Source organism: Agelaius phoeniceus, chromosome 4, assembly GCF_051311805.1.
Source record: "Agelaius phoeniceus isolate bAgePho1 chromosome 4, bAgePho1.hap1, whole genome shotgun sequence".
In the NCBI taxonomy this organism is placed as follows: domain Eukaryota; kingdom Metazoa; phylum Chordata; class Aves; order Passeriformes; family Icteridae; genus Agelaius; species Agelaius phoeniceus.
Genome location: NC_135268.1, coordinates 23027127 through 23045570, shown reverse-complemented (window position 1 = coordinate 23045570; position 18444 = coordinate 23027127). Strand labels below are relative to the sequence as shown.

The 18444-nt window shown below is 42.4% G+C and overlaps 1 protein-coding gene across 2 annotated transcripts in view; it reads right to left on the bottom strand.

Moving 5' to 3' along the window:
* The window catches only part of BMPR1B (bone morphogenetic protein receptor type 1B), a 233619-nt gene extending 232777 nt beyond the window's left edge, over nucleotides 1-842 (bottom strand). For both annotated transcript variants that reach the window (XM_077177086.1, XM_077177087.1), the window contains exon 1: nucleotides 727-842. The gene's annotated coding sequence lies outside the window, so the exon portion shown is untranslated. The remainder of the gene's footprint in view (nucleotides 1-726) is intronic.
* Between the last annotated feature and the right edge of the window lie 17602 nt (nucleotides 843-18444).

Sequence of the window (18444 nt, the reverse complement as noted above, 5' to 3'; positions counted from 1 at the left end):
TAGACAGACTTCTGGCTTTATCTACAAGAGACTCCTAAACAGTGACACTTTCTGTCATTCACATTCAGCAGGTCCTTAAATCGAGTGATTGAACGCTATGTTTCTGAGCAACATCACCGAAGGAAGACATGGACTGCTATAATCCGGCCGGTAATTCAGAGTTCATGTCAGTCCATCACAAGCGACAAAGTCTGTGAGTTAACAATACCGCACTGCTGTGCGAGAGATCCGCGCTTCCCAGAGATCCACAGAGAGAGGACAAAGTATCTCCATCGTCCCCAGTCACCAAACAAGACGTACCTCAACAATTTGATCTAAAAGTTCATTTCGGGAGCGCTGCAGACCGCCAGCCTCTGCCATGCACGCGTAACCAGACCGTACCGAGCCAGGGGCAGCGTGTGCCCGGGAGAGCAGCTCCGGCAGCCCCGTCCCAGCCGGCTGTGGCCGCTCACCCGCTTCACCGCAGCTGCCGGCCCGGGGCAAGCTCGGGCAGCCGAGCCGAGCGCTCCCAGCCCCGCACGGGACGGGACGGGGAGAGAGCCGGCCGGCCGCAGCTCCCCGAGCGCCCGGCGGGGCTGGAAGGCTCCGGGCGCGTTCGGGGCGCTGCCCCCGCAGCACTCAGGACCCCCGGGACCCTCCTGCACCCCCCCGGCCGCGCAGGTGCCCGCCCGCCCCGCCGCAGCATCCCCCGCTCCCCGCCCGGCTCCGGCTCCTCACCGTCCTCACCGCCTGCGAAGGCTCCGCGGGTCTGCTCTGCCCAGGCTGCTGCCTCCTCTGCCGGGGCTGCTGCCGCTCTCGCCCCCTCCCGCCTCCCGCGCACTCCCCCTTCCCGCCCGGCTCGCAGCCGCTCCGCTCGGGATCGGGGTGGTTTGGGGCTTTCTCCCCTCCTCCCTCGCCCTCTCCAGCTCCCACTAGTGCTCGCACGCCCGGCCAGCCGGACCAGGATTCGCCGCCGCCGCCTCCTCCTCCTCCCGCCCCCCCGCGGCCGCCGCTGCCCGGTGGCTCCCCGGGGCCGGGGCCGCACGGGCAGGGTGCCCTGGGCATCCATCACCAGCCCGGGACCCAGCCCCAAGGGCCCCCGCACTTGGCCGGCGGCACGGGGAGATTTAAGAGAAGCGAAGCAATTTACTGCCAGGATTAAATTAACAATCGAGATAAAGCGGACAGCGTGGGAACGGGCGATTGAAAGATGAATCGCCGATACATTGCATGGAGTTTAGAGTGTCAGCAATAATTTATTGCTAAGTGTAGGCAGCACCACAGCCCCGATGTGCATAGTCCTGCTGCAAGTTGTACTACATCCCACAGGCAGGCAAGAACCATCCCGTGCTGCCTTACAGACCAGGCTTTTTAACTTCTGTACTATCTTATTACTGCTTCCCTCTTTTCTATCCTTGATGAAAGGAAATAACAGATGAGCAGCTTAAGTTATCGTGTTAGAAGCTTACGACCACAATTTAGTCCATTATAATGCATTATGATGGGGAAAATGCAAATTTAAAATGGGAATGTTCAAGGGATAACTACATTTGCAATTTAGTGTGCATCAGGAGTGCACTTTAAAACAGAGGTGGAGCAACTTCAGTGCACTGCAAGCAGTAAGACAAAAAATGCACCCTGAGAGTTCACCTAACACAGCAGGTGAGGTCACAGGCAGTGCAAACACCTTGGCCTGAGCACCAGCAGTTTCACATGGCAAATCTACTGGGCCACACTCACCAGGCATGCAGACATCAGCTAACTTCATTTCATTTCAGTTTCTCACACTAAAGTTGACATACTCCCTCATTTGTCAAGTGGGTTGGTGCATTAGTGCTACATTCACATACGCAGGAGCTAGTCTATCCCCCTTTAACTGAGAACGTTTAATTTGCAGAATATTGCTCCAATATTTTGGGCCAGACACACAGAGAGAGGGCAAACTATCTCCAATGGCATGTCTCCCTGTTCTTAGGCCCAAACCTATCACCTCCCTGCTCCTGGAGACATTGACCTTTTTTCCCTTTTATAACAACCTCAGTTAATTGTAGAGACTGACATGGTGGAAGTCTTATTACTAGCCAAGGCAAATTTGGAAATGCTGAAAAGCTAGCAGAAGGCTCGTTCCAGCAAGATTTCTGCACTGCTATTTTGTGAACTTGGTGTATTCAAATTGTCCTTGTGCACTTCATGCTCCATGCTTTTTTGGCCTGTATCCTAGCCACAGCTCACTATAACACAGGTATATTGTCAATTGTGAACCCAAGGTTCCCTTCTCAGCAGAGATACTTCACTTTTCAATTGTTTTCCCTCTTCTATTTATCTCCTACAGACAAAAAAGAGAAGACCAAGGCAAACAGAAGTACTGGCTCGCCTAGAAAACAACTGAATATCTACTGCTGCTGCACCAACAAGAAAAACCTAGAAAACAGAGAACTCAAAGAGAAAAGAAAAACACACCCTCAGGAAGTAATAAAGAGAGGGATGAAAAGGAAAAGAAGACATAAAAACAAATAGGAAGGAACAAAAGGAAGGTGTAACTGAATAAAGAGCGCCATAAAGTGAAACAGTTGGCAGTGGGAAAGAGGCCTTATGGACACCTTTGCTTCACACTGACAAACTGAGAAACTGAAAAGTGTGGTTTTCTTTGAGGCACCAAAATAATTAACTCTTACTGAGTATGTGAGAATCAAGGATTTGTGCTACAGCACTCCGAAAAGGCGAAATATTTTACCAATTTCCTTGAAAACATGCAGCAAACCTTCAAAAAATGAATGCCCTTCTTAGCTGTGATGAATCAGCAGCAACAGAAAATATGCAGACCTGGACTGAGCTCTAATGAAGGCACCACAATTTCTCTCATCTTCCCACAAGCTCCAGTTAATCTCTTCTAACTGGATCATTTCAGCCACCATTCTTTAACTCCTAATTATATCAGACCTGATTATAACAACACTTGAATGAAAATGCTCAAAACATCAGGCTCCCAGTGACATTACTGAAAAGGAGATGTAGTGTTGCCCTACAAGACACTGTTGAGACTGCTGGGTAATTGTCTAAATCTTCTATCATTGCTAAGGTAAACACTTGAAACCACAGAAATGTTTGAGCCTCCTAGCAGAGCTTTTGGCATGCTTTAACCTTCCTGACCTCTAAGTGTCGAGCACTCCTCTGCAATTTCTTCTCATGCTGCGTGTTGCCAGTGGAGGAGAATCCTCCCGTCACCCCCCAGCCACCCTAAACACATTCAAATAAACCATCCAGTGGAAAAACAAATATTGTGTGATCTCTTCACCTTTTGTCTATGTTTGGGAAAGACAACATAATCCTTCTATTTCAGAAGCAAGCTCTCTCCCGCGCTTTCCAAAACAGTAGTATTCTCCCTGCTCTGGGAAGAGCCTGGTAGCTCTGGGCTTTATTTGTTTCTTCTTCTTGGTAAACAACTTCATGGAGTCTGTTTGTCATTCTGTGGCCCTATGTATTTCACAAAGGAAAAAACACACACATGAAACCCATATCCCTGTTGATCAGACATTACGATTTTCCTAGTGCACCAAAGCTGGAAGTTTCAGTAATACAGAAAAAAAAAATAAAAAAGCCATTATCATTCCAGATTAAATAGAGCTTGCTCTTTGCTGTACAGGCAAGGTAAGATTATTTCACAGCCTTCTTACACTTCCATAACACAATTACATCTAATTTTTCAAAACCCTATACCCAACTTCACTTGTCTTAGTTTACTCACAGATTACAGCTGATGGCTCTCTACCATCTGTTTCCTGAAGTACAGTGTCTGTAGTGCCATGCTGTGATTTTCAAATCAGCTCTTAAACTGTGATAAACAGAATATCAAAATCCTTCATCAGCCAGCTAATGAATTACTTAGGAAAGAGATAATTACCACGATGTCAAAAATGCTTTTGCCCATCAGCTAATATAACATACTGATCACCCACACAATATCTCATGCAGTACACTTATAAAAAAACCCCAAACGTGTAAAACACATTTTAATTGCCATAACTTGATTCAAACATTATAAATAAGCATAGATTGAGTCTGCAGATATGCAGCACAGTCTTGTTTCATATTTGCTGGGCAAACCCTAGAAGCTTAGTATCAAATTCACTTCTTGCTACCTCACTCTGCCATAGGATACACCCGTACATATATGTGTTTAAATATGTAATACACTGAGAGTAAAACACTGGCAGCCCATCTCAATAAAAGGAGAGGAAGAAGAAGAAAGAGTACATGTTTCCCATGTGAAATGGTAATTGTGAGAGGGACAGAGAATTGGAAAGAACATAAAAGGCTCTATATTTGAACAAAATTATTTAAGACAGCCATTCCCAAACTGAGATCCAGGGACTAACTCCCTCCTGGGGAGAGCAGCTGGCTGGCTGCCTGCCTCAGCATCTTTCACCAGCAAGAGGAGCCAGCAGTCAGCCATAACATCCTCCACAAGTTTTCAGTGTGCTGGAGTCCTCTTATGAATTTCTGGCACTCACAATCCCTATTGATTTAAATGGGGCTTGAAAGCCATCAGAACTGAATACTAGACATCTTCACTGAGTAACAAAGTTTACAGTGCAAAAAACCTTCAGAGGAAATTTGAAAAAAAAAATAAAAACAGAGGACTGTCTCTAGGACAACAGCAGTGGGGAAGAATGCCCTCCAATTGAAAATAAATCTGCTTCCTGTGATGTTTTTAACTGCAGTTAAACCACTCAATCTTAAACTGCAGACAAAACATCCTGGATTTTGGGTACATCCCAAAGCACCCACGTACACCTTGCTGATAGCAGTACCACTCCCAGGCCCAGTAAAGGGACTTGCACAAAGAGCTCTTCACATGCCTATGGTTTCCAAGGACTTGGACCACAGACTGCACTTTCTTGTGGATTTTGTTATTGTTTCTCCAAACTTCAGCAATATTTTATAGCTTCTGCCCTCTGAACCACTAACTATTTTTATAATATGGATTTTCATTTTAAAGAAACAGCTGAGATAGCAAACTTTAACAATTTCATATTCTAAACTCTAATTAGTTTAATGTAATGTTATTTGTTCAGGAGTGTTGCTCCTTTAGTCAAATTTCAGTATAATCCCAACATAATCCCCAATTTTTTCCCCTTTTACATCTCATGCTTCTCTGAAACATTTTAAATGTTTTGATCTACTAAACACTTATTGTGTTCTTTGTTTTTTGCTCAGTATTTTCTTTGATCACTTCTTTGAAACTTAATCCAACAGGTGTTATTTTAATTAAAAGCAAGTCTGTCATCATTCTTTTATAATAATTTCATTATTACAGAGTATATTTTCTGCTTCTTCTTCCTCTTAAAATTCCTTAGTTTAGGACTTGCACAATAGATATGTTTTTTGTAATTACTGTTTGTCATGTCTATATAGGCTGTGCATATATACTTATTCTTCCTATTCTGTAATGTTATTTGATCTTAGTGGGATTTCCTCTTGGATTTAAACCCTTGAAAAGAGATGGACCTTCTGGAGAGCATAAAATGACCAATTTAATGCAATAACAACAGCAGTTTTCCTTGAATGCAGCTGTGTTGTCACAGGGCATAAAATTTGACCTTTCACACAAAGACAGCAGAAGTTCTTGGTATTCCCTAAGACATCAAAACAAGGATCAGGGCTCAGTCTTGAAGCAGCCATAAAAAGTTCTTGGAACAAAATACTTCAAGCTATTTTACTTTTATCCAGCAGGCCATACAGCTGCCTGGTGACAGCCTGATGAAATCTGCAGAGTCTGGATAGTAAAAGGTACATTTCTTTGTTGGGATCTTCTTTTGGTCATGTTTTGCCTTTTCAATGTCAGGCTTGATGGAAAAATGGGAGTAAAAAACCAGTGGATTTCTACACCAGGAACCCACCCAAGGCAAGGAAGTTCCATGCTGAGAGACTGTTTCATTCTTGCAGTAGGAAGGGACAGGGTCTCACCTTATTTTAAATTAGGTGCCCTTTTATTTGCAGGTACCCATTTTGTCTGCCACAGGCTCAGCTATACAATGCATTTCTCCTATACCCAAACTGGAATATGTAAAACCACAAAAGGCATTCATTAACTCATAAAAGGATCCTTTTCATTTGCTCACTGTTGTATGGTGTGGAAAGCAAGGAGAAACAAGCCATGGAAAACAAAAGAAAGCTGACAAGTAGAACATTGCATGTCAGGGATAAAAAGCCACTAAGAGCCAGGGAATTGTCATCACACTGGAGTTACATCAGACTAAAACCATCTCCAGCACTATTTCACTAGCTCTCCCTGTACACATCACTGTTGCATGGTGATCTGTCAGTCAAATAACTCTAAAAATAACAGCCAAATGCCCTTGAAGTTATGGAACTCCTTCCTTCCCTCCTTGATGTACTGTGCTTTCAAGACCTGCCATGTCACACAATCCATTGGACTGCTGTTCTCCTGCCGTGCAGAGATGATTTCCAGAGGTTTCGGATACCGCCTTTCTCCTGATGAGGCTCCAAAGAGTGAGTCCTTTAATGAGTTAATGACAGAGCACTATATCAGGTGAAAGCCAATGGGTTCAATGTCCATAAAAAAGGAACGTTTGTCTTCAGTTCATTATTAAAAAAATGAAATTTGCTAGCAAGAAAATGTTTTAAACAATTTATGCATCCAGGAATCAGCCACCACATCCCCTTCATAACCTTGGTTTTTCTGTGCCTTCACACTACTCAGGTTTAAAATATTCATCATTGTGTATTCTCCTCTACACAGCCTGACTACATATTGAAACTTTGAGAAGCCAGTCATTTGGCCAAATGTTCCTATTACAGCTTCTCTTCTAAAATAAAGAAAAATATCATCATAAAAGCACTTAAATTTTTGTAATGCTATCAGGAGGAAAGAGAAAACTTTAAAACCAATTTTCCATCATAAAAATGGTAACCAAACAACCCAGAGGTAAATACTATTAAAGAAGCACACACACAAAAAAATCACCACTTAGTGTAATTGTATACTGAAAATCGTAGGGGATGTAAGAGATACAAATAAAAACATCATTTGAGAAAGGACCCTTGGCACTCTGACTGAAGCTCTCAGCTAGAGGCTGGAGACACTGCCTATCTTTTCCTGATCCAGTCAATCCAGTTATTCCATAAATTTCAAGAGGAACAAGGGAAACATTTTCTGTCCTACCCTGACTTCTTATGAGAGAGATTCTGAGTTTCCCACCAGCACCTTTTACCCCAGCCACTCTGCTGGACTGTGCTGCAGCTCAGGTGCACAGGTCCCCATGTCATTATGTCCTTTATAAAGGCTGCTGGAGATGGGACCATGCATCCAACCTGGATGTCAGGGCATTGCTTGGGTTTAGGGCGCTTTATTGAAAGTCTGAACAGAATAAACTCAAATAGCTCACTTTTACCAAAAGCCATGGAAAGAAATGTCCTCAGATCCAGGACCTTAGAGTAACTGGATGCCAAAAGTTATAGATTTTGGCATAGATAAGGAATGGGAGAACAATTAGTGAAATTACCCAAACTCTCTAAGAAACAAGAAGACACTACATGGAAAGTAGATTTCAGTTATTTTTCTGCTCTGTTCTGAGACCAAAGCCAAAAAAATGGCAGGATATATATCTGGTGGAAAATAAAGTGGGATTTTTTTTTAATTCTCAGTGTAGTACTTAGCTAGAAAGCCACCTATAATGGAGAGCTCTTATTTCACAATAAGTACATAATGAAACTGAAAATAGTCTCCTCACGGTGCCGAGGTGCCAGTAGTAAAAGTCCCTCAGAGTCTTAAATATGTCTTAGCAGATAAAAGTTGCAAATAGGCATAAATGTTGGCAATCACTACTAATGAAAGCTTGCTAAACTAATATGTTTCTCAGCAGATCAGCAGGACACAGACATCTCCAAACCCAAGCATGGAGACCACAGTTAGTTGTATCACTGCATGTCCTGGTGCTGTGCTGGAAGCAGAACACAGCAAGAGGGAAGTAGCTGCCACTCTAGGAACTATTTTTCCAGCAACAAATAACTTCCTTGTATGATAGTCTATTTACCTCCATCCCCTGCTCTCCTTCATTATTACCAAACTATTTTCCCCTCAAGCAGCTTTTTCCAGGCCCTGGGCAGCACATACTCTTGCATAGAAAATAATGATTTAGTAGCTTCCATGCGACTTTTGGGTAAAACAAGACATATAATGGAAACATGTTTCTTCTTTCTTCTTTTGCTACCAGTATGGTGGCATCAGCTAAATCTAATGTTTATTCCATTTTGTTTAGGCAGATAAAAAGTTTTTAAAGGCTTGGTTATCAAAACTGATAAACACACCCAGGCACCTGCAAGCATTCAGGCGGTGTCATGCATGCACAGGTGCATAATGCAGAGAAAGAATTGCTTCTAGTGAAATACAACCTTTCTTGCATCAGAGTAACAGAAACCTCCTTTAAACCTTTTCATAATGCTATTTTTGTAATAACAATAAGAAGCAGCAGCACACAAGGGACAGTCCCTTTCATTGCCATCCATTACAAAGAGAACATATATGAGATCTCTGTATTTTACTTCCAGCTCCCAAAGTGAAAGAGAAATTATCCCACAGAGCATGAGCTCCTGCTAGTTCTGGAAAGTGTTTCACAACATGGAAATGCAGCCTACAAATCACTTCCTACTCATCCCTTTTCAACCCATAACTCTCGTGGTGGAGCAGCCCTTGTAAGGTTTAAGTAGTGGATGGGACGTTATGGGCAGTGTCTGAGCCCCACCAAAGCCCCATTTGGGGGACTGAAATGGAAGGGAAACAGCACAAAAGGGTATTCCATGAGTTTTCCTCAGCAGACATATTTATACTGAGCACAGAAAGCACTGACCACCAGAGGTAAAGCTCAGAGGATGCAAACACTGAAAACAAGAAAGTCTGTCCTGTTGGCTGAGTTGTGTCCTTCATTGCTTCCCACAGGCTTTCTTTTTACACCTGTAAACAGATATTCCTGTGGGATTAAAGTAGGTCTCAGGAAGATACACCACACTGGAGGAAAAGAGTTTTTTTATTCTACCTTTCAACCAGAGGATCCAGTTTTCTTTCGTACAAAACACCCACACCTTTTTCCACAAATCTATGCCGGAAAAAGTTTATCTATGTCTTCAGCATTAACCCTTTGAAGTTTTAGAGATGGCAGAAATGTGTGGTCGTAAATCCAGAGATGGCACATACATAGTTTGGATTCATTTTATGTTTTGAACAAGGGACAGAAAATTTAAACCATTCCCAGAAAGGAAAAAAGCCACCATCCCACAACTACAAGTTGAAGACTTCTATTATTAAAGCATCAGCATTTTTCCTGCATCTATTTATAAGCATCATGACTTAGAAAAATTGCTACTTGTGTGAGGAGCTGTTTCAAGGTAGTAACACATTACAGAGAAAGCATTTAAAAATATGCATATTTGGGTTTTCCTTTTTACTTTCCAGACTGGGGAAAGCTACATGCATTTTTACAATTGGAGATTATTTTTGTGAACAGTGCTAAAGAGAGAAAAAAATTAATTAATCTATTAATATCTGTGCCCTAAAATTTCAAACGGTCTCTGACTTCCCCCTGAATGCAGTCAATAATGGGTAAATGCTGGACCCCTGTAACTTTCTGGTTACAGCCCCTTACATTTTTCTGGTTGAGGTGCTACAACATAGGAGGAGCTGGGTTTTTTCCTCTCTCTTTGCAATGCTTAGTTTCTGAAAAATAAAAGTTTTCATGGAACTTTTATGTTAGACATATTATTTAACAAAGTGTTTATCAAACACCTGGAAAATCACTCTCCTTTAAAAGTTTTATGATGGAAAAGCAATTACCCTTTAAGCCATGTTTCAAAGTCACTTCACAAGAATCCTTTGGAAGCAAACCTCAGCTTTCTCTCCTCCCTAATGCCCAATGTCACCCAACAAGCATGTAATCTACAGCTGATTTTATTATTTTAACATCTAGTAATAAAATATAGATGATGATTTTATTTTTTATTTGATATCTATGGGTAAATTAAATCTTTAAGTAGATCAGGATTGACTTGGTTTCAAATATTTCTCTTCCTTACCAGGGTTTGAATTTGTACTGCTATTTGAGCCAAGTATGTCTTAAGCTTTTTCCGTACATCAAAACAAAGAGCAAATATGAATCAAAGGCCTTGAGATTCCAGATGAAAGAAAATGTAAATTAAAAGGTCTGTGTGTAGGGAAGAAAAAAAATAAAATGAAAGGCTTTATGGCAAGGAAATAATAAAAAATAAATTTTAAAAAAGTGCAAGGAAGAACCAAGCCAACCATCTACATCTAACAAGCTGTACTGGTCTGAGAACATAAAGAGCAGCCACCATGGTTTGCCAGGTGCATTAGGTGGTAAGCAAAGAGGCAAGACTTGAATGGAAGATTGTACCAGTGGGATACTCTGGGGAGGTAATTTCATTTTTACTCAGGGGAGCAACACACAAGGGCTGAGTCTATAATGCAAAACACTGCCTTTGGGGTATTTTGAATTAGGATTCAAAGTTCTGTTTGGCCAAAAATACAGGGACAGTCAAATCCCCTTCCAGATTCTTCCACCAACTTCCCAGTTCAGGGAACTGGCTGATGCTGTTGACAGGCTATACTCCATCCTATTTGAAGTCATGGCATCAGGGAAGGTCCTGACTGAAAAAAGGGTAACCACTCTTCTATTTTTAAAAAGGGAAGAAAGGAAGACCGGAGGAGATACAGACAGGTGAGCCTGGCCTCTGTGTCTGGGAAGATCATGGAGCAGATCTTCATGGAAGCCATGCTAAGGCACACATGAGGTAAGGAGGTGACCAGAGACAGCCAGCACAGCTTTACCAAGGGCAAATCACACCTGAACCATCTGGTAGCCTCCTACAAGGGAGTGACATCAACAACCAACAAGGGAAGACCAAGCTGTGTTGTCTACCCAGATCTCTGTGGGGCTCTGACACAGTCCCACATGACAGCCTTACCTCCAAATTGGAGACACAGGTGTTTGGTGGATGGACTACTCAGTGGAGAAAGTGTTTGGTCAATGGCTCTGTGTCCAGGTGGGGGCTGGTGACAAGTAGTGTCCCTCAGGGCTCTTCCTTGGGAGTGGCACTCATTAATATCTTTATCAACAACACAGACAGCGAGATCAAGTGCACCCTCAGCAAGTCTGCAGATGACACAAAGCTGAGCAGGGTGTCTCACACAACAGAAGGAAAGGATGCCATCCAGAGATGGCACCAATTGCTTTTTTGCTGCTGCTCAATGATGCTCTCCCCCCTTGCCCTGCCTGAGTGAAGGGCACGGAGCTGCCAGGCTGCAGTGCCAGGGAGCAGCAGGAGGGGCCCCCAGCACCAGTCACACACCTCATCACCAGGGCCCTGTCCCCCACCATACCTGGGCACTGGGCAGAGCTGCTCCTCTGGTGGCCCTCAAAGGGGCAAGGTTTGAGCCACCCCTGGGCTTCCAAGCAGGAGGCAGGGCTGGAGAAAGTTGTGTTCAGAAAGAAGAAAGAGATATGCAGTCCTGACCTTCAGTGGAGACCCTGGGTAGGATGTGTGGGTGGAAGTCACACATGTGGGGCTTTTCTGGGCAATGAAGGCTCGTTAACATAATCATATTGGTAACAGGTGGGGAGCTTGTGAGATTGCTCAAGGCAGGAGCTTGTTCTCCAGTTTATTATTTTGTACAGAAAAAATGCAAACATCAAAAGTTGAGACTCTCTCAAAAACCCAGGGATAAGAAATCTCCCTTAACTTGCCCTGTTTGAGAAAATCTGAGGACACACTCCACAGGAGGCTTCTCCAACTATAACTGGAGCACAAACAATTTAATACAAGTCACTGTTGACTTCCTCCCTTTTTCATTTCAAGAAAATGTATTCTCTTGAAGAGTTCTGAAAGTCACTGAATTTGGGAACAGTATACACTTTATAATAACTGGAGCAGGGAAGGGAACAGGCTGTGCTGGGTAAACTGGCATAGTTATGCTTGGGTGTCTCACTAAGGCACAACAGAAAGTCCAAATAGTACCAAACAGTAAGTTACAGAAGGTGCAAAACTCAGGGCCAGTTTATCTGGTTTATCAAGTCTCTGCATGGAATGAAAAATAAAATTAAACTGAAAGCCATGATTTGGTCAAGGTCAAATACTTTTGAATGCATTTTACCACTGTTTAGGATTCTAATACCTTGATAAATCATGAGAAAACAATGAGATCACCCCCAGTATCAGTTCCCTAAGTAAAAGACTGTCATATTGCCAATTTGCACATATATAAAGGCACCTAATAATGAAATATTATGGCTCATAATCTTAAAATACCCCAATGAAATTCTCAGTTTGCAGACATGAGCCTCATCAGAGCTGTTCCCATCAAAAACAAAGCTATTCCATAAATATGCACTCCGTTTACCAACACTGCAACATTTACCAGAAAAAAAGTACTGCTGAGTACTACTAAAGTGGACTCTTGTTTCACAGTTCCCAGTAGTGATAATGTAATGTTTGAGATTTGTTCTTTGAACCAGATGCTCACCATTTATATGGTGTTTCTATTGTTTCCTGGACTAAAACAATCCCTTTTACAAATTGTAATGATGCTGCTTCTGCATCCTATGTAAGCTACCCTGAAGCATTTCCCACAGTCTCCAAAGTGAGACAACATCAGCATGAGATGGGCACATGAGCTGGAGCTCAGTGAAGTTTGAAAATCTGGCTGAAACAGGGGAACAGATTGTTGTCAGCCATAGCTCAGATAATAAATTATGTTGTTTAAATGTACTTTCTGAGCCAGGGCCATGCATCTATTTTTGCTCTCAAATGTGCAATGCCTTGTGCTGTATTCACAGCACACTGACAGCATATTGAGAAGGAGCTTCATTTCTGGAGCCTTTCACATTGCATCATCTTGATTCAACAGGACTTGCACACCCCAGAAAATGACTTGTCCCCTCATCAGTGGACTCTGCCATGCTGGATTAAACTTATGGGAAATTTAAGCTTATTGGGAAATTTTAATTTGGAAAATTTAAGCCTTCTGAGTGAAACTTAGCTTGTGCCAAAACATCAGCAACTTTGATTTCATAGGATTATTCTCACACAATAAAACTTGTTCCCTTAAGAACAAATGTCTCCCAAAGCCTCAAAACAAAAATACCTGAGTAATGCTGAAAATCATCAAGTATGAATCCATGCAAAGTATTTCCCATCATAATCACTTTTCAGCCAGGGCCATGTATTTGCTCACCCATGCCCCAGGCAGCTGACAGGGCGGCTCACTCGTTTCCCCCAGCCCAGGAAACACTTTCCACCACACCCAGGGTTTCTTACAGGTCAGAGCTTTTTGTTTCAATTATGAGCCTTGGGCAGAATGTCAAACAAAACAGTTATTTGCTTAGCTTGGGCTACCACCCTGCCTCTGAAACTCCTTCCTTTCAGTTCCTCTGTTTTGGGGGCTATTGTAGGACATTGCCTGAAACTTCAGTAGGGAGCATCTGGACCTGCTTTGGACACAGCTTTTGCAGCTGGGCAGGGCTGACTGGCCAGGGGTCTCTCCAGCCTGCTTAAAGAGCTGTCTTTTGTGGTGAGAAAACTGTTTGGTACAGGACACACCTTTTTCTACAACCTGGACTCTTGTGGCTTGCAGGCTTCAGAGCTTGGTTTGGTTGCACATCTGAGGAAGAAATACTCTTCTCCACACATGTATGTATGTCTCTCCACTCGTGTATCCTCACACCTCTCCCAGGGACATCAAGCCTGACACAAGCTGGACTAATAGCAGAGCCAAAAGCTGTTCCTACATGCCTGTCTGAAGGAGCTTTTAAGGCAGATTTTTTGACAAATTTGGGAGCAAGAATAGAGTGTGGATCACCTTCCCAGATCAGCTACCTGCATTTTCCTTCCTTGTTGTTTTTTAGTCCATCACTAATTGTAGAATATTCCCATTTTATTCTCTGCTTGTAGTGAGCACCAATAATTCCAGCATGCCAAAGTGCTTTATTTGGCTTACAGGGCTCTTCTTAGGGACCAATGGCTAAAAAACCCCATTGACAAGTAATATGTAAAAGGCCAGACCGTGCAATTCATATTTTGCCATAAAAATTATGCAGGATAGATTTTTAAAAAATCTAGCACTGCAAGTATACTATTTTGTCCTTTTCTGGAAAAAAAAAAAGGAGCTGTTTTAATGTTTGGTCCCCCTGGAGCCCCTTGGCTTTTTCCCACATCTTCCAGATAAGGAAATAAACCTAAATAAATATTTGGCTTGAGTTAAAGGTGATGTCTTCAGGGAAGGCCAGCAGCTTTGCTTTTCCAGGGAGGCCACTGGGATGCAGTGGCCAGCTCCAGCTGTGGCTGCTTGGCCCTCGCACCTCCATTGCCCTCCCACCCATCTGCCTTCCCTGCTCACATATAAACCCCTTGAGTTAGGGACCCTCTGCATGTGTGACCACAGCACTCAGGCAAAAAAGAGCTCTTGTCTTTCACAGAGAAATATGCTAACAAATAAAAAATATATGGCAGGAATCTTCCTTTTAATTGACTATCATTTGGAAGTTGGTCTTTCCATAACCTCAGCATTGAGGCATGACAGGCATTGCTTTTCTTTTCTTTGAGCCTGTTTAAGGGGAACACAAAACCATCAAGGGACAGATTGCTGTACTAACTCTGTAATATAGCACAGCACCACAAACATAACTCCACAAAAAAAAAAAAAAATCATCAGTATTTTAGATATGTGAAATAATTTTTCCTAAGATAAAAGTTGATTTTTCTTGGACTGTGAGATGGGATATTACCAGGGTTGTCAGCATTTGGCTCCCAAATAACAAATGCACAGTGTCTGAATGGATTTTTCTGGGGGGAGTTGAGGGGTGTAAACTAACATTCTGAATTAGATTTTTATGAACCATGAATATGAGCATTGATAAAAAGAACCTTTTTAGCTCTGAGCTTTCTATGACTTTGCTCTTTATTTCCAAAGCTGCTTGTGACAGCTTATTCATTCCCTAAGATTGTTTATTCCTGGTAAAAAGAGCACACCCAACCCAGTGCAGAGATATACATGCAGATAAGCAGTTTTCAACCCAGAAGGGTGGAGAGTTACTTCTAGAGGACCATGAAAGGACAACAGAATAAACTATTTCATATGCACTAATCTGAAACATGCATAATTTTTGGAATGAGCCTCACTATGACTGAAAAAACCTAACAATATTAAAAATATTGAAAAATTCTGACATAGATAAAGTAGTAATTTGCCAGATCTGGAAATCCAGTGGGAATTGTACCAGGAGACCTCAGTACCTGCTGCTGAGGTCTTGTGATACTGCCCGGTCTTTTGTAGTAAAACTTTTTGTTTTAAAGGAAACAAGAGAGAGAGAGATGGTGTTAATACAGTCTGCTGTAAAGAACTACACTGCATATTCATTATCTGAATCAAAGGTACACAATTACACTTTGACTTAAACAAATCCCTCTAAGAATATTTGGACAGCAGCAGGAAAATGTCTTCACTTTGAGTGTGCAGACTTACTCTCCCCCAGAAATTAGCCTCAGTGTAGGCCAAAAGTGATGACCTGCTTGCAGTCATGTAGGGTATATACTCATGTATGGTAGAGAACACGATGGGCTATGGAAGTCTTGTGTCATACTGCTTTTTCTGCTCCACTCTATGACTCAGCAGCTCTTACCTGGAAATGAGATTGAGCTAAATTCAATTATTAATGAAAAATATTAGCATATGGCCTTGAAAAGAATTCAAAGTACCCTTTACAGCATGCCCTCTGTCTCAAGGCAAGAAGTGACCCACTCCTAGCACAGATTTCAACATCCACATATCTCCTCCTGTTTTAGCGTTTGTGAAGAAATTGCAGGCTGCAGTTTGTATAATTTACAATATTCATTGCCCAAGTTTTCCCTCCTGTCTCTAACCCAGGTTCATTCAACTTGCTCTTGACAGTCCTAATATAATAACTGGAGTTACCTGAAACAAAAACTCTGAGCTACCCTAATAAGCAGAGTGGGAACCACCAGCAAGGACTTACAAAACCCTGATAGCTGCTGTATAAATATCCAACACTGTAATGCAATATGTACCAGTATGGCATATGGATCCCTTAATACTGGTTTTCCATCAGAAAAATAATGACCAACACATATTTATGCGATGACCACTATTACTAAATTGCATTAATTAATCTAAAATGCAAAGAAGGTTTGTTTTATAAGTGGTTTCCTCATGGTCATCAAGTTATTAACCTCTTTAGCTGTGAATGAAATTCAAAAGCACTGTTCACATCTGAAGGGTCTCATTTCACATCTGTGGAATGCAGAGAATTTCTGAAAGGCACAAAAATATTAAGCACAGATGTGCATCCCTTCATTATCCACAAGACAATGCATACAATACATTAGTCAGTCTTGGAAAACCTCTTGCCAACTGTTGATCTACAAGAGAAACCTGCAAATAATTTAGTGAGGATTGGTCTGTGGTCTGTCTATAGTCAATCTGTGACACACTAGCATCCGCTTGAGGGACTGTTGATGAACATTTTTAATTTGTGCCTGGCTTTGCAAAATGCAGGGGTGGACTTAGGAAAAAGACCTTTTCTTCTCACCGTGGTTACATCCATGGGAAATAAGGATACCTGTCCCAGGACAGACCTCTCTGAGATGAGCTAGATGAGTGGAGGCACAGTGAAGGGCCTTGAGCTGTAAAGCCCCACAGGGCACTGGGCCTTATCTGAGGCCTATCTATGAATTGAAGGACTCATCCATGCCCCTGCTTGCTGTGACTACACAAGTGATCTGGGAGAACAAGAGGAAAATCCAGGAATTTTCACACATCTCATCTGGGCCAATTAATACAGAATTGTTGCTATTATTTTTATTTTGCTCAGAGATAAATTAAACTGAAAGAAAAGAAAGATCTATAGCATGAGCTCTTTCACAGATGGAAAGACCTTGTATTCCCTTCAGTATCAGAAGAAATATCCTCTCACTTGGTGAATAGTCTGACTAGGATGTTTAATGAAAAAGAAGAGCTTTTTCTCTTCTTCCAACTATTCTTTAAGAGGCAGAGGCAGCTGTGTCTTCATTTTGTGAGAACATAATCGTTTCAGTATGCAGCAGGCATTTTCTGAGAATGCCTACAACTGGACAAAAGCAGTAGTTGGGCCTTTTAATGCTTGGTGCCTTGGGTTTGGGGTCTTTTTCCCCTTTTCTGAGGGAATCACTATTTACGGGAGTAGGTACCACACTGTTAGCAAAACCTCCCAGTTCCATTCCGACTTAAATATGCCTTTGAAAAGGTTTGCACAGACAGCTGCTATACTTCATTTTGGGGACACCAAGATCACCTGTTGCTAGGGACTTCAGGGGCAAATAGCACTGTTTGAAGACCTTGATGTGTTTCACTTAGTTCCACACTAACAGCCAGGTTGCTTAGTCATGTGAAGATGAGGTTAAAAATGTGCAAAGATTCCACCTGAGGCACCTGGAGAAGATAACACCAAGCAGGAAAGGTCCTGGAGGCATCAGGTATCTCCAGAGTCAAGTTGCAGCTTAGCCAGCTTTTTCAGAGCAGTTTTGAATGGAGGTTCCTAAGATGTTTATGGCCTTTTCCACTGCACTGGTTGCTGGTAGCAGTAGCAGACCGATGGTTTTTGAAGATGATTATTTTTTTAAAAAAGGATGGAAAATGCCAGTCGTGCCAATTTTCTCAGAAGTTCTTTCCAAGTTTCTGAAGTGTACAGCAGTTGGCAACCTCATGGCCATTACTACCTGCAACTTCTTTCTCACTATGCCAACAGTGGGATTGAAAACGCAGGCTACAGCCTCAAAGCCTCTCATCAAATGAAGGGACCTCATCCATTAGCTTGGATCAGTGTCATCCTTGGCAGATTAAAGAAGAGCTGCAGTGTCTGCCTGCAGTACAACACTGTGTAAATGGAGAAACCAGAGTAATGCTGACAATAGCTATGACTCTCCTTGGAGAGGGTAGTCCCTAGCTGCTCTTAGGCAGGAAAGGATTACCATGACAGTCTGGTTGTGCCAGGACAAATGTTTTCCCCATAATTTTTGTGGTGGGGCAGGCCAGCTCTGCATCACACCCTCTTCAGAGCTCATTACATCTGGTTTTGGTTTTATGAAAATCTTGACGCCCCTTGTTGCCACAAATCCAGTCATGCAGTGGTGGCTATCACCAATGCATGGCTGTAGCAAGGAATTCTGTATTTCAGGAGATGCATCTGCTACTCATTCCTAGGCAGTCATCTGATGCTGCTAGATTATATAATGAATTTGAATCTGGCAAGAATGAACAAGAATCCTATAACAAAAGTAGAAACCTGTTTCACATACTAGATCAAAACAGGCAGGAATGATGGAAAGAAACTGTTTCAAAACTGAACTTCACACATTCCAGTTGCAAAGCTTGGCAGACTGTCA